This window comes from Artibeus jamaicensis, unplaced genomic scaffold (genome assembly GCF_021234435.1).
Source record: "Artibeus jamaicensis isolate MK-2021 breed Jamaican fruit bat unplaced genomic scaffold, CSHL_Jam_final contig_1015, whole genome shotgun sequence".
Taxonomy (NCBI): Eukaryota; Metazoa; Chordata; class Mammalia; order Chiroptera; family Phyllostomidae; genus Artibeus; species Artibeus jamaicensis.
The window spans coordinates 4,570,007-4,595,156 of record NW_026521194.1 but is presented as its reverse complement, the minus strand read 5'-3'; the positions used below and the strand labels follow the sequence as shown (position 1 = coordinate 4,595,156).

General features: G+C 47.8%; 1 protein-coding gene across 1 annotated transcript in view; it reads right to left on the bottom strand.

The window, feature by feature from the left end:
- The window catches only part of SERPINE2 (serpin family E member 2), a 54,999-nt gene extending 30,605 nt beyond the window's left edge, over positions 1–24,394 (bottom strand). The window contains exon 1 of the mRNA XM_037139228.2: positions 24,191–24,394. The gene's annotated coding sequence lies outside the window, so the exon portion shown is untranslated. The remainder of the gene's footprint in view (positions 1–24,190) is intronic.
- Between the last annotated feature and the right edge of the window lie 756 nt (positions 24,395–25,150).

The following is a 25,150-nucleotide window of genomic DNA, read 5'->3' as shown; positions in this document are numbered from 1 at the left end:
GGGGCTGTTAATGCACAAGCAGGTGGGGTTGAGCCTCAAACACAGTCCTGTGACGGCGAGAGGGCTCTGGTCCCTTGGACCTCCACAAACATTCCTGAGATACATCCACCCAAACCTGCCTTCATCTTCCAAACGTCTGCCACATTCTCTTAAGGCAGAAAGTGAGATGAACGTGCAAAACAAAAGTGCATTTTGATGCCCTGGGAGGTGTACAGTGTTATCAGAATGAGTCAGCATCTTTCACTCTTCAAAGGGGAAGCAGGAAGTACCAACTGACCAAAGTGACCACCGTGGTGGCTTTAAACGTGCTCCTTCAGGTTACTGGGCAGTGGCTGAGAGACCTCTTTGAATTCCTTCTTAAATTTTTATCAAACTTCAAAGTGCATAACTTGATCTATGATGTGAATTAATTTAACCAAAAATAAACCTAACAAGACAACTCAGGAAAGGAAGGCCCACCCACTGAAATGTATGGCCGCAAAGTCTAAAAGGATCCTTCAATGCAGAGACACATATTTTGCTAAATATATTCTAACTGACATCCAAAAGCCTTTCATCCACGTATTAGTCACGCTTACATCTCTTTTGGGGTAAAGTGGGAAGGCAATGAGCAAGAAGAAGGTAACTGGGGCTTTGTTAGTTGCTTATCTTTTAAAATACAAGCCTATGGGACATTTAGTCTGTTTTCCTCTAAGTGTGACGGAAAATTAACCTAAGGTTCAAATCCCAGTTCTAATCTCGACTAACCAAGGGATCCAGAGCAAGTCACAATCTTTACCAGCCTCAGCTTTCTCCTGAAATACAAGAAATCAAATTTCAAGGGTGGTCATGGGGATTTCATGAGCACAAACGGAAAGACAGAAACTAGCATAGAATCTGACTCAGCGTAGGTGGTCAGTAAATGCTGGCTCCCCGCCCTTGTCTTCCACAGTACTCAATGCCTGAAATAGTCCCTGATTTTTTTCCCAACAGCTACTTAGAAAGTCTCAAGGATCAAGCTAAAAAAATGGATCAAATGGTACTTCCATTTCGGTCAAGTCCTGCTTGTGCCTTTACAGCCTCCTTACACTGTTTGAGACACAGAGTCAGACAATCCCGGTGTGGTTTAATGTCTCTGTAAGAGATGAAAGAATTGAATCATGATGGGGGTGGAGGTGGGTGATTATGTTCCAGGCAACCGTTAATGATGCTGAGATTTGTTTTTCAATCACTAAATCTGTTTTATTTATGGGATCAAGTCCTACAGACTTCCTTATTGACAAATCTTTAAGATGCAACAGTTCAAACAGGTGATTTCCAAATCAATAGCCAAGAGATGCCTTGGGGCACCCTAGTGATACTAACGAGTGGTTCTCAATCTTTAAAAGGAGGTAGAACCTTTTTAAGACATGACAAAGTATTCAATACTTTATGACTAAGAAATTTTTAGTACTTGTAAAAATACATGCTAAAAAAGTATCATGAGTTCATAAACACTTTAATAAATTGCAAATTGTTTTTGTCTATAATAGCATCTGGATACAGTTCAAAAATGGTATTTGAGATATTATTCAGTCTATATGCAAAGCTGGACCAAGAACATGATTTTTCTGATTCCTTAGAATTAGTGATGTTGGTGGGTCTTCAGTTCACAGGTGAGAAATGAATACTCTCTAGATTGTTGCTAGTAAAAAATGAGGAATAAGTGTTAGAAGTGTAAATTAATAAAAGTCTTTCTGAAAGGCAATTTTTGGTACACATAATCTTAAAAATGTGTTTACCTGTTGGAACAGTAATATGCGTTATATCAATCAACCCTAAGGTAATAATCAAGAGGATTTGGGTCTAAAAATGTTCACTGTGGAGTTATTTCCAGTAGTAAAATCATTGCAATATTCTTTGCAATAAATAACTGCAAGAGCTATTACCATTGCAACCTAAATTTCCAATGGAAGGGATGCTGTGGGTGACCTTTTGCCAGCTTTGTGCACTTTTCTAGTTTTGCATTTTGTTGCTAACAGTTTGCCCCTGTCACCTTCAGAGAATTGCCGCTGGGGGTTGAAGGCCATTTTTTTTAGTGGCTTTAAGTGGCTAGGAGTTGGCACACAACCACTCCCCACCTCCCCGGGGCCAGCAGCCACTGACTGCCAATCAGGGAGCACAAGAGCCCAGCTTCTCCACCCGCGGTAGCCCAGATCAGCAGAGCTCTCCAGGGTGGTCAGACTGAGTGTGGGACTTCACCCGACAGCTCCCCTTGAATGGCTGCTCCCCTTTCTAATACCCACTCGTCCCAGTTTCTCACCGTGTCACCTGGGGGCCCTTCCTCAATGAATCATTTGCACTTTATCCTCAGCTCAGGAACACATCTGGGAGCCCATGATCTATGACATCCAACAATTAGGGTCAGTTCACGACATCCCTCTAACACCCTATCATAAAGATAGATGGCAACATATTCTGCATATATATTAATTCAGAAAAGAGAGCTGTGGTCTTATTAACTATGTAAAAACAATACACAGGCACAAAAAAAAAAGACTAGAAAGATGGATATCAGGATATTACCTAGATATTTTTATTCCTGATGGTAGGAATATGATATCGATTATTATTCTTTATAAGGTCCTGTATATTTTTCAAAATTTCTACAATGAACAGATCACTTAAAACAGGCCACCCTTTTCTGCTTATGAAAACACAGCAGCGGGAACTCAGACTGGCCGAAATGTGCAGTCAGGAGGGACAGAGAAGGCAACAGACCCCAACACAGTGCTTCAACCACGGGATCGAAAAACCTGAGTGAAAAAAACCAGTTACAGGAAAAACAGAAAGCGTTCAGAAACGGTACAGTGAGAGCCCTTTATCCACACGAAAATGAACGTTTCATCCCATTACAGACCACAGTCCGTGTCGTATTGAGTTTTTTCAGTAAGTGCTGTAGAGTTCTATTTTGATGCACATGACTTGAACCATTCATGTGACTGAGCCCATATATCATATATTTAGTGTCAGGGATTACAGTTTATTGATTTTTAAAAATTCCCTGCATTTAGCATAGTACCTGGTATACAGTAGGAACTCAGTCATGTTTATGAAATAAATTGTAGTTCAGTGGAAATTAACTGATCTCATTACTATTTTAGGTAGCAGCAACTTTTTATTGCTAACTTTAAAAATTCCAACTTGCTTAAAACTTGTGGAATGTGGCCTTAAGTACCCAAAAATAATGGCCATGATTTACTGAATGTCTACCACATGCCAGTCCCTGTACCTGGAGCTCTTATATTCGACGTGCGGCTGAACCCTCAACTTAGGAAGCAGGCACGAGTGTTCACATTTTACAGATGACGCAACAATCACATAAGCTGCCCAAATCGTACAGCTCGTACCAGGTGAGGAGATGTCCGAAAGGGACCTTCGGAGCCAGTATGTGCGACGTGCTGCCTGTTGTGATGGAGTTTAAAGGGTCAACCAGGGGAAAAGTGAAGAAACACTGCCTTCTTTCTACCTCTCGGTCCTGTGCTGAAATCATCAAATGCTCGGAGTAAACAAGTGACCACAGCTTTACAAGGCCCAAGAATTGAAGGGGATGTTTGTTACTCTAATGCAGTGGTTTTCGCCTCGGAGTGGGGCTCTGCGGCCCCCCGGGGGGCATCTGGCCATGTCTGCTGACGTTCTGGTTGTCCTACCTGGGAAGAGGTGCTACTGGCACCCGGGGGATTGAGGTCAGGGTTGCTGCTAACCATCCCACGATGCACCAGACAGCTCCCTGCCACAAGGCGTGATCTGGCCCGAGGCATCAGTGTCCAGGACCAGAAGCCCTGCTGGAGCCTGGGCGGGCACACATTCCCCTTCTCCCCCAAGGTGCCACACGATGACACCGCTGAGTTTCCTTCATTTAGAGTCCAGCCTTCAGTGTGAAGGCACAGACGCTTCTTGTCAAAGTAACAACTGCACTCACACCAATCGGCCCCATGGCTCTCCCTGGGACGTTCAATCCCAAGCTTCTCTACACGGGAGAGGAAGGAACCCAGCAGATTCCCTTTTGTGGCTTCCCAAAGGAGGGGTGTGCATTATCAGTAATGAAAGATTAAAATTTTTTTAATTTTTATTTTTAGAGAAAGGGGGTGGGGTGGGAGAAACATTGATGTGAGAGAGAAGTATCAATCAGTACACACCCCACTGGAGATCTAACCGGCAACCTTTCAGTCCACGGGATGGTGCTCCAACCAACTAAGCCACACTGGCCAGGGCAGTAATGAAAGCTTTGCCCCGTCAGCCCCCTTATCAAACCAGGCTTCACGGACGGCCTGGTGAAAACAGGTGGGGAGGCCTGCGTTATCCGAGCTCCCTGTGTTTGTTCACACCGGGCCCACTCACCAGGCAACTTCTCCTCGCAGCAAGAGGCCAAGCCCTAGCCTCCTAATGCTGGGGATCCTCCGTGCACCCCTGACATCCTTCCCATAAAGTGGCGGCAGCAGGGACCAGGGGACATAACCAGTCATGGCCTCCTATGGGCCTGTGCCCCCCACTGCTGCCTGGTCTCCCCCCCCCCCGCCCACCCCTATAGTCTTTTTTTCTGAACCAAAGCCAGCTTTATCATTCAGGTTCAGGGACCAACACTGCCAGGTGCAGAGAGAAAAACCTGAAATGCACAAATATACCCTAAATGAGTCTTACAGCCACTGTACTTACTCCCTGGGAACTTTCTGCACTAATTAGTTAAGTAAAACTGAGCCCAAATGCCCACTTTCCTCCCTTCCCTCATGAAAAGAAGGCAGGGCCCAGCTACAGAGGAAAAGACACCTAGCAAGCAGGTGAGTGTTAAACTGGGTCTCCAATATCACACTGCGCCAAATTACCCAAAAACGCCTCCTGCAGGAGAGCCCCTTCTGTGGTGCTCTCTTTTTCTCAGAAGGAGAGTTCAGCATTAGTGGGAGCCCTGTGAAGGCTGGAGGTTTCTTCACTAGGTGGCGAGGGCCCTGCTTTGGCAGCGCGGAGGGAGGGTGTGGGCGTTACTCAGGCAGGAACTCGACACTCACACATCCTTACCTCAATCTGCCAGTGAGGGGGGCGCGGGGTGTGAAGGGGGAGGGAACCCATATTCTTCTGTGCATTTCCAGGGCTAAGTTCACAACCAAACCCACTCAGTTCATTTGACGTCAGGGTGCTATTTCCAGGGCTGCCGTGTCAAAAACTATTAGGTGGCAGGTATAGTTTGTCCACTCACCTATTTCACAAATATTAGGGGAGCACCCACGGGATGGGCATGGTGCAGAGAGCATGCACAAAAATGGGCCCGGCCCCTCCTCTCCGGGAGCCAGTGGTCTGGAGCCTTGGTTCTCAGCCTGGCAGGCTAGTCCCTCGGGGAACATCTGGCAACATCTGGAGACATTTTTAGTTGTCACACTGAACATGGCAGGGAGGGTGCTACTCTGCAGTGGCAGAGACAAGGGAAGTGGCGCAACATCCTGCCCAGCTCAGGAGGACGCTGCCCAACAGGGAGTGTCTGCCCCACAGGGTCAACTGGGCTGAGGAGGCCCTCGGAAGGAGGGCCACGTGGGTGGACACTGGAGGGCGACCTGGACATGACCAGACAAAAGGGGAGAAGGACGAGGGCAGGGCAGAAGGTCCCAGACAGAGGACCTCCAGCACCGAAAGGCCTGGTGTTAGGAGGTACCATGGATGGTTCTGGAAACTCACATTCTGGAAGTACGTTTATTGGTACACCATCACCTTACAGTCATGGTGGGACAGGTCTGGCCGAGGCCACCCCCTGACAAGGAGCTCGTCATGGCCCACACCAGAGTCCAAACTCCGATGTCCGTCCTGCCTCACGGCCACCTCTTTTTCCTGCCTCTTCCTCCACCACCAGGCACTGCACACATTAGAAGAGGTAGGAATTGAAACCCTATTTTTTTCTTAGTCTTGACACCAAAACCATGACCCCAAAATGCAAAAACCGATAAGCCACACCTCTTCAAAATTTGCTCTACGAAAGACTCTGCAAAGAGGATGCAAAGACTAGGAGAAAATATCTGCAAACCACGTATCTGACAAGGACTAGCACCTGGAAAAAATAATGAACTCTCACACCGCAACAGTGAAGGAAAACAACGATCCAATCAGAAAATGGTCAAGAGGCATGGACTGGCACGTCATGGAAGAGGGAGGATACACAGAGGGCCCATGAGCCCGTGGAAAGATGTTCAACATCATTCGCCATCAGGAAAGAGCAGATGGAAACCACAATGGGCTGTTGCTATGCACCCATCAGAATGGCTAAAACAAAACACTAATGATAACACCAAATGTTGGAAAAGCTGCAAAGAAATTGGACAACCCACACATCACTGGTGGGAATGTAGAGTGGTATAGCCACCCTGGAAAGCAGTTGGGTAGTTTCTTACAAATCTAAGCATGCATTTAACCATACAATCTAGCAATCTTGGACATTTCTCTGAGAAATGAAAACTCAAGTTCACACAAAAATCTGTACACCACTGTTCATAGCAGCTTTATTTGTAATAGCCCCCAACTGGAAACTACCCAGATGCCCTTCAGTGTGTGAATGGTTCCACAGCCCACGGCACATTCTCACCGTGGAACACTTACCCTAGATCTACTGATACACACAGCTCTTGGATGCATCTCGAGGGAACTGTGCTAAGTGAAAAAAGTCTATTCCAAAAGGTCACATACTGCAGGATTCCATTTATAAAACAATCTTACAATGACAAAACTATAGACGAAGAACATATTAGCAGTTACTGGGAGGTGGGGAAGCGGGGAGGGATGTGAGTGGGTGTGACTGTAACAGAAGACACGAGGGGTGCTTGGGACCCAACTGTTCTGCATCTTGACTGTGGTGGCGGCCCCATGATCCACAGGTGACAAACCTGCACAGAAGTAAGTACACGCGGACACGCACGCGAGTGCATGTAAACCCACTGAAATCTGCATAAGGTGGCTGGATTGTAGCCATGTCGATTTCCTAGTTGTTGTGTATTGTAGTTATGCAGGAGGACCACTGCAGGGGAACAAGGTGAAAAGATGGGAGGTCTCTGTATTATTTTTGACAACTGCATAGGAATCTACAACTGTTTCAACATAGAAAGTAAAAACAAAAAAGCTTTATATTAAATTTTTAGTCAGCAAAAAAATACACCTTAAGACAGCTCTTTTTATTATTTATTTGGATTCCTTTCCCAATCCTACAAGTACCCTAAAAATGTCAATATTCTACAAAAACAAACCAACAAGGTTTTGGCATAATTGTGCCTTTCCATAATTCGTGACAACCTCAATTCTGAGACTTCTTGGCCTTTGTAGGCTCCTGAGACAAACCACATAAGTTCATCCCCACTTCCACTACCAATTACCCGTGTGACTTCTGACAAGTACAGAACTTCACCGTGCCTCAGTTTCTTCATCTGTACAATGGGTATAATAGTGGTCCCTGCCTTATGGGCTTCTGTGCGGCATGAAAAAGGAGAAGAACACATCTCAGCTTCTTCCGTCGGTTACTGAATACGCTGAGGGCCCATTCGCTCTGCCACTCACTCCCATCATCACGAACGGCTGAGATGTCCTTGAGCCTCTCTCCTCAGCCTCTCAGGGTCAGGGTCTACTTGCCAACCCATTGTAACAGTTCCCTCAACTGCCAAATCTCCCCCAGTGCCAACTTCTAAAAATTGAAAGGTGTTTTGAAAGCTGCCTTTTCTACTTACTCATGGTCGTTTTTCAATTGTGGGCCATTTTCTCCACTTCTTTGCTGTAGAAGGGATTCAAGGGTCTAACTAGTATGTGACTTTATGAAAGTTTCACCTCTGGTCACAAGTCCTCAGGGAAAGTGACTGGAGTGGCCTTGTCCTCTAGGGAACAAGAAATACCTGATGGCCATTGGGTGACTTAGCAAGTAAGTGTCGGACTCTGCTGATTTTCTTGTGTACTCTCCAGGACTGCCAAGTTCACGCATAAGGAAAAGTGTTTCCTACCAGCATAACCTGAAATACGGCACAATTTGCCAAACATTGTAGTGTTAGTAAAGTCAGATGAGCCCTGTCTCAGTGGTCAAGAGACTCCACAGTAGAAGTCTGGATTGTAGGCTAAGTCTCACCACCGTCTTATGTGCTTAGGTGGAGGGAATATCCACCACAGAAAGTGTCTGACGAATGACAGAACATGCTTGGTGATTGCGCAAGGAGGCCACACAGAGGTAACTCAGAGCTGCACTGGAAAACCTACTGTGAGGGTAACGGAAAGGAAGAGGTGGATTATCCAGGACAAAGAGCTTACATTTTAGCAAGCATAGCAGACTCTAACACCTTGTGTTTAAAAAGAAAAAAAAAAAACAGGCAGAAAGATATGAAGTCCTCATCCATTTTCGTAGATATTTTAGGACAGGAGGAAAAAGCCCTCCCTATCTCTAGGCTTGCAGTTCCCAGGTTCTACATCTTAGCAAGTGGAGCACCCTGTCCAGCCGAGATTTGAAGAAAGAATCTGGGTGTCATCCTTCTTCCTCTCCCGACCCCATTAGAGCCACTGACAAGCTCAATCACTCTTCCTCTGAGATAGTGCCTGAATGGTCTACTCTGTCCACCTCCGCTGCCCTCAGTCCAGGCACCAACAGGGGCATTAGTCCCTTGTGTCCACCTCACTGTCTGCTCTGCCCGGTGAACTCGCTGGTAGAGAATGCTACCCATAATCCTCAGCACCAAGACCTGCAGCAAAAACCTCAAAGGCTTCCCTAAGCTCTTATAATAAAACGCAAACCCGCTGCCACAGCCTGTGAGTGGGCCTCCTGGTCTGGATTTGGCTTCCTGTTAGAGATCACTTCTCCTCCTGGGAGGTGGCAGGACCTTCCCAGCCTCAGGCCTCCGTCCGCACGTTCCTGCTGGCTACATTTGTCATCTCCCATTCTCTCCGTGCCCGTGGACAGGGACCTGCTCTGTCCTGTTCACCACTCTTCCCAAGCACCTAACACGGTGCATAGGACACCGAGCTGCCCTCTATAGAACCAAGGCATTGACAAAGAAGGCAGGCCCCACAATCAACATCATTCAGTTCACGTACTAACACGGATGACAGAAGCCACCGTCTTCAAAGCAGGCTGAGATTTAAATTATTGGGGGAAGTCATTTTTTTAACGCAATCCTAGAGCCAGCTTTCACAACATGGGCTCTATTGACACTTGGGGCGGGATAATCCTGTGTGGTGGGGGTTGTCCTGTGTGTATCACAGGTTGTTTAGCATTATCCGTGGTCTCCGCCCACTAGATGCTAGCACCCTGCCCTGGACGGTGACAAGCAAATTAAATGTCTGGAGACATTGACAAATGTCCCTGGAGGAGAGAGGGAGGACCACCCCTGGCTGACAACCACTGATCCAGAGAAGAATGAAAAACTGGTGGTTAAGACTTTAATTCTGCCCACAGAATGTCTAACTAACCCATAGTCTGTGTGAATCACATGAGCGATAACGCATTTTAATACCGTACCACCTAACCATCACTTACAACATGTGTGGGAACGAGCAAAGCAACATCTTCCATGAATCACCATGGAGGGCGTGGCTAGACCCTCCTGAGACTGGACTCAACTTTTTGCTTCAGAACTCTCGGTGGTGTCTGATGTCAAACAAGTGGCAAAGAACTGGGGTCGGGGGACAAATAGGAAGTCAGAGAAGAGCTGGGGCGAGGATGGGGCTCCTCACAGCTGATCCGATCTTTCATGTCCGGGCCATGAAAACAGGAGAGAGGGACAGAGAACTCCTTGGTGCTTGGGGTCCCTCCTGAGAGCACCATCGCACAGAACCCACAGGCATTCTCTTTCTGTCTGTGGTATGGTGCAACCCAGGAATGACACAGGAAAGACTGAATCTCAGTACCGCTCCAAACCCCTGTCCGTGCCTGCTCCTTAAACTGATGTAAGGCTACTGAGCTTGGAGCAAAATGGACCTCTGGAAAGCAAAATGACTTCCTCATTTCACCTGCCACATGGCAACAATATTTTCAATTGGTGGTTAAATTGCAAATGCCCTGTGAGTCATTTAAATAAATCTCACACGTATGAAATAGTCAATTGTGTTCTCAGGGCAATTCCCAGCTGTAAAAATAGAGCCACATGGAACAAATTTTTTTTCCTGCAGCTAATTGAAAATACTGCACATATAATGCATGATTTAAAGCACCCAGGAGGAATTTCAATTTGTGCTCTTTATTTTAAAATGTACAATCAAATGCTGTCTTAAAGTGCTCCACACATTTAAGTCGATATTGCTGGCCTGAAGCCCCAACCACTCCAAAATTTTCATGCTATGAATTGATGTCCTGAGATTTTAATGCTTTGAGTGACTTTCAAAACGATGTCTTTAATAGGTCTGTGTCTCCTGGGAAAATTGTGGAAACACTGGCAAGAGGCCTGCCAGGAGGAAGGGACCAGGTCTAACATCCTGCATTCAGGAGACCAACCAAGCAGGGATCTCTTAGGCGCTCACAGTGCTGCCCTGCAGTTAAAAGGATCTCAATATTATTGATGGCTGACTCAATGGGAGTTGGCAGAGTCCGTGACTGTGACAGAGGGACTGTCAAAGTAGCCTGTGCCGAAGAAGGAGTGCCCAGACTCTAGAAGGGTCTAGGTAAAAGGACAGTCACAAGCTTCATGATCAATCACCTTCCATTTCCAACAGAGCTTTTGAGCCTTCCTGGTTAATCAAACCATTTCGGGGTCCTGCACCCCATTGGGAGATGCCATGAGGAGGAAGGGAAAGCCCCGCCTGACCGTTAGGGCTGCGGATGAACAGAGGACAGAAGTGCTCAATGGACTAAGAAACAAGGTTGAACATGGTGAGGAGCATGAAGAGATCCAGGCAAACAAGGAAGGTCTCAAATTGCCTTGACTTTACATGCAATGGCATTAAATTTGATCGTTAATGTCCCTCCATACAGCAAACTGGTAGGAGGTGAAAATCAGAAAAGCAGCCATAACTCACCCTGCTAGCCACGATGATAGTGGCAACCAACAAATAAAAACTGGTAAAGAATTAAAAGCATTGGAATTTAAAGTCAAATGACACAGTAGACACCTGATGCACATTGATCACATTAAAGTAGAACTCACGATGACTTAGTGTTATTAGTTAGATACATAAACCTTTCACCCTTAGCTTTTGTTCCATAAAGTAAGAAACTGAATTGGAAACAATAGCAGGACTCAGAAATGATCTGTTTCCATAACCTGTCACCAAGGGCTAATGTCTTTTTAAAAATGTTTTATTGTTTACGCTGTTACAGTTGTTGCAATTATTTCCCCCATCTCCCCCTCTCTGCCCAGCCCGCCCCCACTTCCACAGTCAATCTGCACCCTGTTGTCCTGGGTCCTTCATATACGTTCCTTGATTAATCCCTTCACCTTCTTTCAAACAGTATCCTCTCTTTCCTCCCCCCTCTTACCTCTGTCAGTCTATTCCATGATTCTACAACATCTTAAATTTTCTGTAACTCAGACATGGCGATCCCCAGCAACTGGGGACCAAGGCACCTACTATGTGGAACTCTGCTTGACAACAGCCTCCCAGCTCTGATGGACTAGGAACTGCCCTACAGGCCACAGGGGACTGACCCAGGTTGAGCCCTGTGACTCCAGCCATCAGCTTTCTTACTTGCTTTCATATTGTATTTATGGATTAACCTTCCCATAACAAGTGGGCTTCCCATAAAGACCCTGGTAATGTGGGGAATAGGCTCGTTGGTCAAAGGACCATCTTTCCATTCTCCCCTCTCTTACGTCTGGTAACTGTCAGCCTCTCTGACCTGCAACGGCACTGAGGGTGCTGACAAAATCTGGCTTATCTTCTTTGCTTCAGGCTGTGAATCTCCCCAAGCCAGTGAGTTGCAACCCTTTTCATTCCATGGCACACAGAAAATACTTACTAAAATTCTGTGGCACATCGAAAAATATATTTTCTGCTGCCCTAACAACCGAAAAAAGGTATCATTTTGATTCATTCACACTCAACAGCAATTGTTATGTTGGCTGTTGTCATTTCTTTATTTGACAATAAGGGAAAAGAGGTCAGTGCCCCTGACTAATTAGTCAGGGATTGCGTGCTTTAAAAGTCCTAACGCCACACTAGCGTGCCTCTTGTGATCAGCTCGTTGGACGTCGCGCAGATAGAATGCAGCCCCATTTGGTGGCCCATCCTGTTTTTTCTTCTCCTTGTGGCACCACTGAGTATTTATTTATACCATTTTCCCTCCCAGGGCAAATGGAGGGAAGGCAGGAAAGTGCTGAGGTTGTTTCAAAATCCAAGAAGGGAGAAGACAAAGAAAGAGCTCGGTGGAGATCCATCGGCTCCCCAACACACCCGTGCCCCAACGCAGGTTCATTCATGGTCAGGGATGAATGATTTGGTAAAATACAGGCAACATCCTTCCTACCCCCTCCCCAAACCTATTAAAGATTTCGCATAAAAACTGGGTTGCCCTTTCTCATTAGATGGCCAGGGATGCTCTGAGACAAGTTTTGGCAGCCCCAGAGGTGAGTCTGTGATACCTGGATATACCTTCATCTCTTCTTTCTCAGTTTCCCATCCTGGTCCTTGTAATTAAGTCCCCTCTCTATCCAGATGTGGTACCAGAGACCCAAATGGGTTTAGCTCATCCACCTCCTTCAGCATAAGTTTTGGGCATGAATTACAAGGATTGTAAAATAGTTATGCAGAGGAAGTTGGGGAGGTGTGTAAGAGGTAATGAGTCCTGGTTCCATCGGTTTAACTTCTGCGGGAATATTACATGAGAAAGACACCTCCCAAAGTAAATTAAACAAGTCAGTAGAGATAGATGTCTCTACAGGCACAGGATCTGGAAATGTTCTAAAGTGGGAAGCGGGAACGAGGAATGGAGAAGATAAGGTGGTGAGTAACCACTTTAAGAAGGGCTCCTCCGCTTTTATTATCTTCAGCCATTTGCTCACTTCTTTCAGCACAGTTTGTAAACAAATAAAATCCCAAAGGAATATTTAAGAAGATGACCACTTTATACTTATATGTTTTTTCCCCCGGCAACCATCTGACCAGCAAAGTTCTGCAAACCTCAGAAACCATCTTAAGTGACGGGACACACGATTCCAAACTCCCTAAATACTAAGGTTCTTCATCTAGCCCGAGTGTCTTTGTTGAGGTCCCAGCTGGTGCCTTCTGAAGGGATTTGGGGGGCAGTTAGTTGAGGTTCAGCTATTTTCCAGAAGAAACCTGTGTCCACTTTTGCCCTGGCCAGTATGGCTCAGTTGGTTGGAACACCGTCCTGTAACCAACCTGTATCCAAAGGGTTTCAGGTTCAATTCCCTGTCAGGGCACATACCTAGGTTGTGGGTTTGGTCCCCAGTCTGGGTGCAAGCAATCCCCAGTCTGGGCACACACAGGAGGCAACCAATTGATGCTTCTTTCTCACATCTCAGTGTTGCTCTGTCTCCATTTCTCTCTCTGAGAGCAATAAAAAAAAGTCCTTGGGAGAGGATTTAAAAAAATGAAGAAACCTGCGTCCACTTTAACACAATTGTGGAATGGGCCTCCTGTTCACTCCTAGACCACCTACATGCTTCAGGTAAATCACATACCTGTTCTGTGACTCAGTTTCCTGGGCTCTAACATCATTCATAATCCCCTCCCCCACCCTGTACCTCAGCAGGTTGCTATGAGGCTGGTGTGAGACACTGTTCTGGGAAATGACGTGACAAGTCTCAGGCACCGCAGGACTTTTCCTCATAGGACCAGCCCTTTTGTACCTCCCCACATCCAAAGCTAAGGCAAAGAACAAGAATTTGTGGAATTAAAAATCAGTGACTTCATAAAAACTCTTCTCATCACCTTTGTCTAGCCTCTGCTGTGAGCTACGACATGGAAGAATCTTTAGGGATGGAAGACGTCCAGCCTCCTTTTTCACAATGTTTGAGTGACAGAACATCTCCCCAAGGTCTCACGGAGAAGATGTTCACCAACAATGGATCTGGTGAGTAGCTGCATAGGAGATGGGGATGGGGCTACATTTATAAAGCTCCTACTATGTGTATGTCATCTCACCCAGTGGATACAGTTGAGGTAACAGAGATGCATGATTGAGTCATCTACCCACACCACACAGCAAGAAACCGGTGAGAAACTGCACAGATACACCCGCCGCCCGGCAATCAACCTTGGCAGAGACGTCTCCCAGAGAGGCGGTGGGGACTCCTGTCGCCTGCCTCTCTCTCCCTGTTCAGTCCCTCCCGGTCCTTCTTCCTTCCCTCAGTCTGCCCTTAAGATCAGCACTGATCCCATTCTGGAACTTTTGCCTCCCCTTTTGCTCCCCCATGCAGAACAGTTTTCAGCGCATCTAACAACCCTCCTGCACACTGAGAAGGCATCCCTTCTTCCAGTGAAAGCTCTTTCTTCGATGAAGTTCTAAATACCTGTGCCTCCATGGGCGATAGCTCCCAAATAAGATCCCCCCTTTTCCCAATGAGAAGATCCCCAACAGCCCCTCTCCACTCCCACCTAAGTTTTGGTCAACTTGACTAAATGAACTTTATGACCAAGATGTAAAATCCCACGTATTAGGATTTGGAAACAGCACTTTTCTTTCCATCCCCACTTCCCATGGAGCAATGTACTTCAGACCCCCCAGGCATCTTCTGCAGGCCAGCCCCCACTTGTTTGAGTGGTCTTCCAACTTTCCTGAGCACACCAGCTCCTTCTCTCCCAAGTTGCCCCTGATAGGGCGCTTTTCAAATTTATGTGTGACACTGTCCCTGAAACTTGTGAAGTCATGGAACATCTATCCTAAGCCATGAGAAGCCCTGCACGGAGCATCGGGACAGTTGCCCTCACAGGTGAAAATATATTCAGGCCCTGGCTGCTGTGGCTCAGTGGACTAAGTGCCAGCCTGTGAACCAAAGGATCACTGGTTTGATTCCCAGTCAGGGCACATGCCTGGGTTTTGGGCCAGGTCCCCCGTTGGGGATGTGTGAGAGGCAACCACACATCAATGTTTCTCTCCCTCTCTTTGTCTAAAAAAAAAAAAAAGTTTTGAAATATGTATATATTCCAGATCTTCACAGCATATTACTGACCATGCTACTTTTTAAAGTGGTCTTTCATTATCTTCATAAAATTTTATTTGACAGAAAGTAGTTACCTCCCCAGCAGACCCATCTCCTCTTCTTCCAAGCACAGAGCTGCACTAAATTTCCAGGTTTCCACTGCAGGAGGGAGTGACCATCAGACTGAAGTGTGGTCAGTAATGACATGGGAATAGGAATGATACATGCCTCTCTCAGGGCTGGCCCATCACAACCCGCCATGGGCAATCCTCCATCATCTTTCTGCTCCACCAGCTCAATGCCAACAAGCACCGTGCCCTTGGTAACCAGCTACAAAACACAGAGGAGCAGCAGGGTGAACAGCAAACTGGGTCAATGAATCACCAGATTGGAAAACGATGCACCCGCTTTAGGCTTTATACAAGTGGAGAATAGCTCTCCATTATATCTGAGCTGCGACATATGTTTGGGTTTATTTGTTACAGCAACTAACATGCCCTTCACTAGTACAACACTCAATATTTGGCGATTGTGAAGTCATGAGCTCAGGCATAATTACTACATCTGTATTTAATTACTTTGCCTTGAAAGACAAATATCGTATGACCTCACTTACATGTAGAACCTAATGAACAAAATAAACTGCCATACCAAACAGAAACAGAGGCATGCATATGTGGAACAGACTCATGGCTTTCAGGGGGGAGGTGGGAGGCAGGGTCTGAATGAAAGAAGGTGAAGGGATTAACCAAATCACATATATGCATAACCCACAGACAACAGTGCGATAATAGCCAGAGAAAAGTGTGTGCAGGGGGGTGGGTGGAGGTGAGCAAAGGGGGGAAAATGGGGACATCTGTAATGCTGTCAACAATAAAAATAAAACTGAAATAAAATAAAAATCCCTTTATGTCATGCAACCTCTAGAAGCATTTGTAGTATGTACTGACAGAGGAGATTTCAGGCTAATGTGCCTAGAAAGACCTCCTGGTAAGACAGCTGTTCACGTTTCCTCACACAGGAGAAGTAACAGGGAGTTCACTTCGTGCACTGGCCATCCTTGGCTCCGCAGCCCGTCCTGGAAGTTCTGGAGGCTGCGGAAAGGACAGACGGCCAGCTGATCACTGGGAGTACTGCCAACCGAGAGTGTTACAGGAAAGCAGCCTGGAATGAAAGCATGTGAACATACGGAGCAAGTTGCTCATTCACGAGGTCAAGGATAGACTGAAAACATGAGTCTCAGAGGAATTAAAGGCTCCCCTGGACACACTGACCCTCACCACCATCGTGTGTCCTGGATGTCAGAACCATTCTAGCCCCACCCCCCGTGCCCAGCACCCAGTGTATACACTGCGCTTCATCCTCACAAGCCTTAAGGCACAGTTTTCTCCATGCCCAACTCACAGATGAAAAAACAGAGGCTTGGAAAAATTTACCAAATTGGCTATGATCTCCTGGCCTCTAGCTAGGAACTGATCGCATCTGGATTCAGACCACAAACCATTGGCCCTCAAACCCTCCATATTCCTGATTACTTCACTGTACTAAGGTGGGGAGGAGGAGGGGAACATTGACTATTTAGATGTGACAAATTTTGAACTAAAGTTCACTATTAAAGAAAAGAAACTGTTAATACTATGAAAAGTTACATCTCAAGCAATAGTCTAAGTCAAGACTTCATACGTTTGTGGAGTTCAATGAGGCATCTTTTAAGAATCATGCCCCACTTTCTCTCGGGTCATGTCGAGTTTTATCCAGCGCAAGCTGTTATCCCCCTGGGCTCTGAATTACATGCACTTCACCTGTTCAACCGAAAGGTCAGTATTAATTTCAGAGCTGGAGTCCCATGAAAGAACAAGTGTCTAAGAAAAGAACTGGAGGGGCTGGGGGTCCAAGGCATTAAAACATCACTTTAAACATAACCCAAAAATATCTGCCTCTTCCTGCCTCGGGTGTTGGGGCTGTGTTGTTGACAGGGACCATGCAGCAGAGTGAGAAGATGGTCTTTTGAGAGGAGGCATGTTGTATGACATGAATTTCTTTCTGAGAAGTTAGAAGAAAAATTGATGGGATATAAATCTTTGAACATTCATGGTATCAGCTCAGATCACACATTTACAGACCAGGCTTCAGGTTCTGGCGTTGGCACAGCTGGGCTGTAGTATGACCTGGAACAGGTGGGCTGCTCCACGCTCTTCTTTCTCAACTGTAAGAGTGGAAAGGATGCTGTGTCTGTCCTACAGGCAGACATGTAGCTCAAAGAGAGAACACAGAGCACCTGTAAACTGAAAAAACTAGTGGCAGTTGGGGTAACTTGCCTGTTCAGCATAGCTCTGTCAAGGTGCCCTCCCATCCTGACCACAGGCCTGAACACGTGACTCAGACTCTGGCCAATCATAGGACTGCATTCCCCTGAGTACAACCACTGGTCCAGGGAAAAGCACATGACCCCAATTGAGCCAATCAGACTGCCTCTCTAGGATTCTTCCCACTGGAACTGAAAGAAAACCCCTCTTTCCTCTTTGATTGTGAGACTACAGGGAAGTAAGCCTGCAGCTACCTACAGTCATGGTCCCTGAAGAGACAGGGAGGAAGAAAAGAGAGCGCCAAGACCCTGGGTGCCAGTCACCTCCAAGGCCAGAGACACCTCCACCATGCCTCAGGGGCAGCAATCAAACCAATAGCACCGCCTTGCACTCCATGCTTTTGTGTCAACTATTTTGATTTGGGTTTCTGCACTTTTAACCAAAAGGTACTACAGCAATTAATAGCTCATATAATCTAAAGAGTAACCAAATCCTCGATAAAAATGTCTTCCTAAGTGGATTTCTTACTTAAAAAAACTTACTAGAGCAAACAGTACCATTATTTACATAGCACTTTCTTAAAAGAAAGAAAAATCTATTTTCATTTACAGTCACTCATTTTTAACGGACTTTGTATTTGGCATTAAACTCTCTCACATACCTATATCCCCTTTCAAGATTTGGTTCATAAAAGCTTAGGCTGAAAACCAACAGTTATTTTTTTTTCTAGACCTATATTAGCACGAAACGGAAGAGAAAGAACTAATAATGCTAATCCCCCAGGTTACCAGAGTTCTCACTGCAGGGCTGAGGGGGCATTACAAAATCAAAGCATACCTACCAAGATTCACAGTCACTACAAGAAGTCATTCTGCCTTCTCAAAGATTTTTTTTCCTCTTACACAAAAAATCTCCTGCACATTATCTTTCTCTCGAGAATGAACTGATAAAAATAGAAAGGCACGGTAGAGTCCAGCTCTGGAATTCTCTTCTGAAGCAAAGGACAAAGTCTGAGGTCAAACTGAAGCAAGAGCATGGAGTGTTCTCGATCTAATCTTGAACTAGGTACGTCCATCCCAACCTTTGAAAGAATTCAAGGATGAAACGGCAGACAGGTCTGTCAAAATGCATGGATGGCATTTCAAATAGAAGATTGTGTAGGCTCAGTAGCCATCCACAGGCACAAAGAGCTGCAGAAGGAAGGCCAGCTTCTCTGGCCTGGGCTTATCTCCACACCTAGAAATCTACCCAGAATATGGGGAGAATCGTTGGCTGTGTAAATAAACAGACTCGCCCTGTTGGATTAAAGGTGGCATTTCTGAGAAGAGAAGGAAAATCATATTCATCCCTTCAGGGTTGTTAGACAAGTTGTGAACTCATAGGTGACACGTACCCTAAGGATACAGTTTGCATTTGACTCCATTCTGCTCCACGGGCTACTTTTTTTGAAACCCAATACTGATTTTCAGATCAGATGTGCAAGCCATTCATGAGGCAAGATAGTTTGGGAACAAAAAGATGGGCACATTTGTGGGAGGAGATAATGGTTTACCAAGAAGAACCAAGTACATGGGACACAATTTACTTGATGTTTTTTATTAATCCCTCCAAGTGGGAATACAAACTAAATCTTCATGCTGGCCCTCGATGCCATTTCTGAGTATTAAAGAGCCAAGTTGAATAACATCACTGGTTTACAAGGAAAAGAAGAATTTCACGTAGACAAACATAAAACAATACATTTTTAAAAATTTTCCTTGGGACCTGACATTTACTTATGAGACAGCTGGATTGACAAGAATCTAAGCATCAAAGTTACATTTTTAGAAATAATAAGACACCTTTCGGATCATTATTGCAACACAGCCCCTGATCTACTATACAGGCCAAGAAACTAAGTTCTTGGTGGTCATCCCTACAAATCATCGCAGTCCCTCTTTCAGCACAGGGTGCTCCCCACACACTTGTCTGAAGACATTAGCCAAAACATTACTATGGGGGGAAAAGCAGCAAGAGGGCACACACCACCATCGCTGAGAAGGTTAATGGAAATAAAGCGGAAAGCCTTCACCTACCTTGTGCAAATCATGAGAGAGAGTCCAGCCCAGCCAATGGAACTCAAGGAAGACAGACCCAAGCCAATAAAAGGTTCAGATGAGGATAACTGAACAGACACAGAAGCCCTCTGTACCAGACTTCTGCTTTTTCCTTCTGCTTTTTTCCCTAAGTAATGTTCAATCTCAGAAGACATGGTTGATCAGATTTTTTTAACCTGAAGATACACAGGGTGGGGCAAAAGTAGGCTGAGTTGTGAGTATGTGACGCAGAGTTCACAAGGCTATGTAAGAAGCATGACCTGCATCTCTTTTTCCGTTATGAACAACTGTCAACCTACTTTCACCCACTGCTGGATATTCAACACAGAACCTGGGATGGAGGTCTGGGGGAAAGCTCCCTTTTGAGCCTGAAAAACAAGCACTCTTTCATGAAATATATAGTGATTTTATAACATAAGGGAATATGGTTTAGTTCAGACACCCATTAAACGCCTTTTGGGTCATGTACCACTGTGGATACAAATGAAGCTAAACCTGGGCATGGGTGAGTGGCCCTTAGAGTCTGGGGCGTAAGGCACGCTGCTATGACAGTCTCTGCCATCAGAGGCATCCACAGGGTAGGGGCATGTGTGTGCACACATGCCGCACACATGCCGCACACCTGCCATGGAAGGTTGGGGGTAGAGATTTTCAGGAAGGACTCTTTGGAAAAGGTGATACTGGATCCGAGTCCTGAAAAAGGGGGGAGTTACCCAGACAATCCGTGCAGGCCGAGGATGGAGAAGAAGAATTCTAGGCAGAGGTTCAGTAGTTGCCAAAGCAAGGTGGGTGTGAGGAGTCTGCGGGAAGTTCATTTTATAAGAAAATAAAATTTGGGGAAGGGCATGGAGCAGGAAGGTGGGAAGGGGTCGAAGAAGGCTTAGACTTTGCCCGGTCATTACAAATGGCCGGCAGCCTGGGGACGTGGTGTCACTGGGGGAGGGGCGGAGCAGAGCACAGTGGAACATTCCCTGGCTGAGCGCTGAGCAGACCTGGGCCAGGACTGTGCAAAGGCAACCGTGGCACTTTGGTACTGTGTGGTAAGTGGGGCCCACCACGTTCGAAAGGCTGGGAGCTCCCGAGGCACCTGGGACCTCCATGTGGAGTCTACCCTCTTGCTCCCAGGGAGGCCGTGAGACAGTGGAAAGGCGGTGAGGTCTGGGAAATGGTCTGTAAACAGCAGAGACTGCCTCTCGACACAGGGGAGGTAACACTAGATTGACGTGTTCACTACCCTCCTTCCGGCGACTTGGGGGCAACACCACAGAAATAGGAGCGAGAGCTCCCCCTCCAATCTGAGATACCTGACCTATGATACAACATAACCACCCCTTCAGGGGCAGGCTTTGTCCCAAGACAAGAAGGAGGCACTGGGTTTTATCAGCAGGGACACACGCAGACTTGGGTTTGAGGGGCAGAAGGAAAGTCATCCCAGCAGCCACATGGAAGACGGTTGAAAGGGGTGCAGAACCAGGCGTAAGAAAGCAGGTGGGGGACCAGGTGGGGAGGCACTAGGGAATCCCAGGCTGCCATGGTCTCCTAGCCAGTGGTCTCCCACCTGTGGCCACTGGCCCATGGGAGCCAGGAGGCTACTGTAAGCAAGGACCATGGGTCCAGGGCGCGCTGGAAACTCCATGACAGCCAAGTGTTGCCACATGGGAATAGAACTCTCATGTTCCAGGTCTTATGACTTCTAAGAGAAGCTATAAATCCAAGTGACATCTTAATATTTCTAAATATAACTCAATGTTTGTATACTTTGTCCAGGGCCAACAACACATCTGCCAGCTATAAACAGCACACTGGCCACCCTTTGGCCAGGTCTGTACTCTGTGGAAAGTAGAGCAAGGCCAGTGTGAGGACAGCAGACGCTTCCAGGACTTCACAGCCTGGAGAAGTAGCATGACCCGGCAGCTGTCTGGGTGTGGCGGGTGCTGAAGAGTCTGGGGTCTTCATGAGCTTCCTGCTTTAGCACCCTGGTGCATGGTAGAGCCATACCCAAGACATACATACATACATACATACATACATACATAAGAGGGACACATTTTGGCTAAGGATGAAATGGGTATGGGTTGGATGATGAGAACTAAAACCAGTTTTGGACTTAATGTAGGTTTCTTGCCTGCAGTCCACTGGCCTATAGGTAACTAGCTGGAGACACCAATCTGGGACTCACTTTGCACTTGGTGATAGCTGGAGCTGCAGGCACTTCGTCACCCAAAGACTCTGTAGAGCAGAAGAGGAATAAGGACAGAGCCCTGGGTGACCCCAGGAGGTCTGGGGAGGCAGAAGGAAAAGCGGGTGGAGATGACAACTAGGGAAGGAAGAAAGCAGCAAAAAGGAAGGAAAGACCCGTACCTCGTTCCACACTGAGGCTGGGAGGGCATCCACACAGCTCTTGCAGGCATTAGGGGGTCTGCTACTTTGGGGAGACTGCTCAGCTTGCAGAAAGTCAGAAGGAGGGGGTGACCCTGGAAGTGCTAACTCATTTCAGAAGCCCAATGGTAGCTAGAGATGAGGTGAGGATGGAGGGGTAAGAGAGGTGATGGAATTTTAGAAATACTATTAAGAGAGAAAAGAGTTTATTGGGAGACATTAGGCACGGCCACAGGGAGGCCTTCTCTCTAACCTTCGCTGGATTCCCGCCCCAGCTTCATCTTTCTTTCTATTCTTCCACCCTATGTATGTTTGATGATACATTTTATCACAGCCTAATTTAGTTTGCTCTCTGTCTATGTCTTCCCACAGGAATGACAATTCAGAGAGCAGAGGCCTTCTGTGTTTACCGTGCATTAGTGCCTGGACACAGTAGATGCTTGAGAAGATCTCTTGAATGACTGGGCCAATTCAGAAAAGTCTGTCGGAGGGAAATGGGGCAGGACATGGGGAGATTTTAACCCGGCAGCCCTACTTACTGGGTAGAGTGGTCCACGAAGTCACCTGCCAAAAGGGAAGGAGGAAGGGAAGGGACCTCTTGTGCAGGAGAAGAGCTGCAGTGGGAGTGCCGCTCTGGAAGGATTGTTCAGACACTTAAATGCTGAAGTGTCTTATCTCACAAGTTGAGCATCTCCGGGTGAGGGCAAGAGCTGGATGCAGAGGACTCAGTAGCTAGAGTGGGCGGAGGCCACTGGGCTGGAGATGGTCAAGGAGTGAGAGTCCCCCACATAGACTCTGGGACTAGAGAAGGCCCAAGAGCCTGAGTCCACAGCGCTGTGGGACAACAGCCAGGTGGTGGAGGAAGCCACACAGAAGAGTGGCCGGGACCTGGCTCCGTCACCTTCTCCTTTCCAAACTCTGCCGGCTCGGTCAGATCAGCTGATATTTTATCCCCTGTGTCTGGAGCTGAAAATTAATGTCCTTTTCAGACTGAGTCATGTCTGTCCTTTTAAAATGACACTAATATGTGAAGTTTACAGGAGGCAGACATTTTCTGTATAGATTCCCTTTTTTAAAGAAAAAAAATAGATGACATCCTGCTGACCTTCGGGAACTGACCCGCACTGGGCAATATTTTCAAACATTGAAACAGAGAATCAAAACTTAAGGGGAGAAAGAAACCTTAGAGTTAGGCTCACACCTTTGTTTGCATAGCTGAAGAAAACCGTTGCAGAACCACTTGGAACAGCACATAATTACTGATTTGGGTGTGCAGGTAGCCTTGCAACTATCTTCAATTTTGGAAGTGGGCTTTAGACAGACAAAATAGCAATGCTTACGTTTATTTCAGTTATCTGTGTTCAACTGTTGATATAAAAATCTCCAAAGTAAAAAAAAAAAAAATCACGTAAATTGTTCCTGTCCAGTTCAGAGAAGTTTAACTGCTTCCTGGCGTGCAAGAGGAAGTCAAACCTTCCCAAACCTTTTGATGTCCGTGCTAAATATAAGAATACTCTCTGCAAAGTAGTCAAAGCAAGACACAGCAGCATTTGTGATTTCTCGAGCGAGACACACATAAAGATTATTTTTCGTTCACGAAAACCTTCAATTGCGTCTTCCACAATACCCAAGGTAGAGTGCTGTCTTATGTAATCGGAACCTTCTCTCCAAAATCAGTTGGTAGGCGAATACCCAATTCCGCCCAGAATTTCAGAGTACTTTTACCTTACCTGCAGTCACTAATCACCATTGCACTTACCATTTGTACAGATGAAAATAGCGGAGACTTGCTCCATAGGGTTAAAACAGGTGATAGAGACCAATTTAAAGGCTCTCCCCCCAAATCACTGGTCCCCCCAGCTTGCCCAGGCAGTGGGAACAATAAGTAGAGTCCGTTTGTCTTTCCTTGCAGGGCGGCGCACATGCAAAGTACCGGGCAGGGGACGGCCGCGAGTACCTGGGTACCTCAGGTTCAGGGTTACGGCGCCAGCCAGGATGTACCGGGAGAAACCACGCGTTGCCGGGACTCCGAGCTGCAGGCGCACCTGGACGCCCCGGCAGCGCGGCCCCTCCTCGCCCTGCCCGGGTCCTACTCGGGTTCCCGGGCGCAGGGGCCAGGGCAGGCTCGCAGCCTTGGCCGCCGCCGCCCGAGGGCAACTGAGAAAGTTCCTTCGCCTCGACGTCGCCGCCCCCCGGCCCCGCTGGCCCCGCAGCGGCCCCGCCGAGCGAAAGGTCGCCGCAGGGAGCAGGCGGCGCGCGGAGGGACTGTCCCCGGGGCAGAGGCAGCGGCAGCCGCCCCCTCCGGGCCCCGGGCTCCCGGCCCCGGGCTCCCGGGCGCGCAGCCCGTACTCACCGCCCTTCGCTCGGGATCCCCAGTTGGCGACCGCAGAGGGCAGCGCGGCCGGAGCCGAAGCCGGGTGGCGGCGGGGCTGGCAGTCGGAGGCCGGAGAGCGGCGGCGGCGGCGAGGAGGAGGGTCAGAGAAGGAAGAGGCGGTGGCGTCTGCAGACTCGGCGTAGCAGGAGCAGCCCGTGCGCCCCAGAGCGCTAGCCAGTGGCCGCCTCGGCGGGGGCTTTATCGCCGCCCGCCAGGCCCCCGCCCCTTCCTGCCGCCCCCGCCCCGCCCCGCCCCGCCTTCCCGCCGCCTCCTTTGTGTGCCAGCGGCCGCAGCGTCCCCGCGCCCGCACTCCCGGACGCCCCCACTCTCGACGCCGCCTGGTGGATTCCACCCCCCAGGGGTTCCAGTTGCGGGGCTGCGCCCAAAAATCTCCGGGAGACGCGGCGACCCCGAAGTGAGGCGCCGGCCAGGGCCAAGCAGCACGTGGGTCGCCGGGATCCGGGTGTGGGTGGGAGGAGGAGAGACCCAAGGGCTCGCGGCGGGATCCCGGGTCGGAGCGCGAGTCTTCTTGGCTGTGCCTTGGGAGAGGCACGGTGGCGCCTCGGGACAGTGCTCATCGGTCTGGGCGATGCGGATAACGGTGCCAGATAGCGGGCAGGAAGGCACCGATCACCCCTCGAGGTGCTTTGCAGGGTGCCCCAGAGCTGACTTCTCCTGCCATGGGGACAGAGAAACGGCAGCTGGTCTCATTAGGCGGAAGGCAGACAAGGGAATTTAGAAACTGGATTCCTGGCAGTGGTGACAGCGTGAGGAACGCGCAGAGTGCTGGGGATCCAGCCCTTTCCTACCCGTAACTACAGCAGAGGGGACAGGACCTTGTGCGCAGCGGCGAGGGCGCAGACCCCTGGGGCCGGTGACGGACGACTGTCCGCATCCCAGGTGTATTCCCACAGCTTCTTTATTCAGCCTCCTTTGCGT